General features: G+C 39.4%; 2 protein-coding genes across 5 annotated transcripts in view; one reads left to right on the top strand and one right to left on the bottom strand.

The window, feature by feature from the left end:
* LOC138003850 (uncharacterized) overlaps positions 1-932 on the bottom strand; it is a 5001-nt gene extending 4069 nt beyond the window's left edge. Inside the window, exon 1 of one of the 4 annotated variants that reach the window (XM_068850117.1) lies at positions 805-932. The gene's annotated coding sequence lies outside the window, so the exon portion shown is untranslated. The other 3 variants (XM_068850115.1, XM_068850119.1, XM_068850114.1) reach the window with 3 other exon arrangements.
* Positions 1-2500, top strand: part of LOC138002524 (uncharacterized) — a 15299-nt gene that overhangs the window by 980 nt on the left and 11819 nt on the right. The gene's annotated exons all lie outside the window — the stretch shown is intronic.

Below are 2500 nucleotides of genomic sequence, written 5' to 3' on the forward strand. Positions count from 1 at the left end.
ATAAAAAGGCTACGTGATGTGTTATAAAAACGGAAATGCATAAAAAAGAGGAGAGAGAATAATACATGATAACAAGATGAAAAAAACAAAAGAAAATTAAAAGGTAGCTAAACTAAATTACATTTCATCTCTTCTATTAAGGCCTGCAGGCTCCAGTGTTTTTCCTCTGTGTATAAGGAATGCCTCACGAGCCTTTCTGATGGAGTCACGACTAGTGTGCAGTTGTTCGAGCGGTATAAGGATCATGTGATCCTCCGCGTCGGAGGCTAATATGAGGTTCTAGTTTTCTACTTATGTAAACCACTTGAGCGTCAGCCCTACTAATAGCATTTAGGCCCACAGAGAAAAACTCTAACCCGGGCGGGAACTGAACCCACGACCTTCGGGTTAGACCACCGCGGTTCTACCGACTGAGCTACAAGGTCAGACGTAGCAAAACGTGAGAATTTAATAGAGACCTTTAGATGCACGTTTACGGCTAACCGCAAACTGAGGTTTGAGATTTGCGGTTTGACGTTAGAAGTTGTGATAGTTCGTGCATTTAGATTTAAGTAAACAAGTGCAAAGCTGCGGAGGCCGCCATATTGAATTTCCTCGATTCTCAGCGTTGATGTTTCAGTCAACGAAATAAATAAAACCACGGCTCTTTTGATTGTTTAATTCACATGGAATGAAAGATAAAAAGTTGCTTTTTATATCTGCCCCGTTCATACGTGGGATAATGTAACTTCCATGCCATAAAGAGCTGAGGTAACTTACTTACGTGAAAACCTACCTTCCGCCGTTGAAAACGTCAAAACTTACCCTCGAACGTGACGGCAAGCGCTAGTCATGTGACTTCCAGCAGTTTGAGGTTAGCCGCAAACGTGGATCTAAAAGTCTCTAATATGTCAATTTCACGGCAGTGAATATGTTGAGTAAGTAAGTTGTTAACCTTGGTGCTCTACAGAATACAAAATGAGTTTACTGAGTACTGATAAATGGCAAATGGAAACCTCAGGAAATTCCTTTCCAAATACGAGGTATACCGGACTAAAATGGCGAAGGACAAAAGAACCATTGTTATCCCGATTAGGCCTTGCTAATTAGGTATTGTTATGACAATGAATTGTATCAGTCATCCAGTTGAACACATTTAGATTCCTGACATTTACAAGGCCCTTGGTAATCCCAAGTGACGTTTCCGCGGCTCTTTTTAAGCGCTCATTTACATTCGTAAGCTATTTATGCAAAAGAAGATTATAGTTTTTTAACCGAAACGTACATACAAGAAGGTTTTTAGTCAGTGACGACAAAAAAGTACGGTTTATCTGCTCCCTGAGGTGGCTTTGCCAATCATAAAGCAGAACGTAGCTAATCGCAGTGCTCTGAGTTGACCTCTGATACGCTTGGCTAATTTCACGCCTAATTGCAGCACGCGGTAACGTGCATCACTGTGAGTATTTCTTTCTTTATTTTCACGAGTTTGCCCTTCAGACTGCCAGTTACGAAGTTGATTTAGTTATAATCTTTCTGTTTCTCTGTTTACAAGTTGCAAGGTCACTGCATATCTAATTACTGGGTTGCCATATGGGAATCCAGTCGGAAAACGAGTTAAATTTAGTCGTTTTCCATTTTGTTTCCGTTTTTGGGAAAAGTCTTTCCCGTCACTGCCCTGCTAAGTGGTGTCTTTCTGCATAGAATCTTCTGGGCGTATTTTGGTAGGTTTCATGGGGTAGTAGAAATTGCGTAGATTTCTCTGGTGGACACTGTAGAATATTTAATTAACCTGCAATGGCGTCGAAGTCATTGAAACGCAAATGGCGTTTTGGTGGTTCTGTAAACAAAATATACCCTTACAGAGCTCAAGAATAGAACGTCAATTGGGTAAACAAGACAAGCGGTGAAAAATAAATATCTGGAATCTTAAAAGCGACGAGTAATGGACAACAATCTTTCGCCCGTCGAGCCGTAATCAAAGTGAGCTGTATTTCTAATTTTACCAAGCGTTGTGTTATGTACAACACTGAACCCAAACAGAAAATTTTCTGGTAATTTATGGGTTTAACAAAGACATAGAAGGAATCGAACACCTTAAGTGGAGCTGTGATCTCTGTTGTCTGGCTATTTATATTTATTTATACTCAACTCTGCACAGTCTTCCGGTAACAACTGGATATTTCACTAATTCTTGTTATATTTATTTTGTGCTCAACTCTGCACAGTCTTCAGGTAAAAAAATAATTGCAAATGTGACAGCCAAGAATTATTTGAAAGAAAGCTTGTTGTCTTTTTTGTGCTTCATTATTCAAGGAAAAGGTTCTTCAGGAAAGGGTTTGATCCTGAAATATATTTTGTTGCGTATGGTAATTTGACACGATTAGGTTTCTTGTTTTCAAGCACGCAATGAAATAGGAAGGGCTTTTTGCCTCTAATAGCAAATATGTTGTTTGTTTCAATACATTTTTCGCTGGAAAAGGTTTTGAGATTTCCCGGCCTTTTGTGAATTCATCATGTTGTG

The sequence above is a fragment of the Montipora foliosa genome, chromosome 5, assembly GCF_036669935.1.
Source record: "Montipora foliosa isolate CH-2021 chromosome 5, ASM3666993v2, whole genome shotgun sequence".
Classification (NCBI taxonomy): domain Eukaryota; kingdom Metazoa; phylum Cnidaria; class Anthozoa; order Scleractinia; family Acroporidae; genus Montipora; species Montipora foliosa.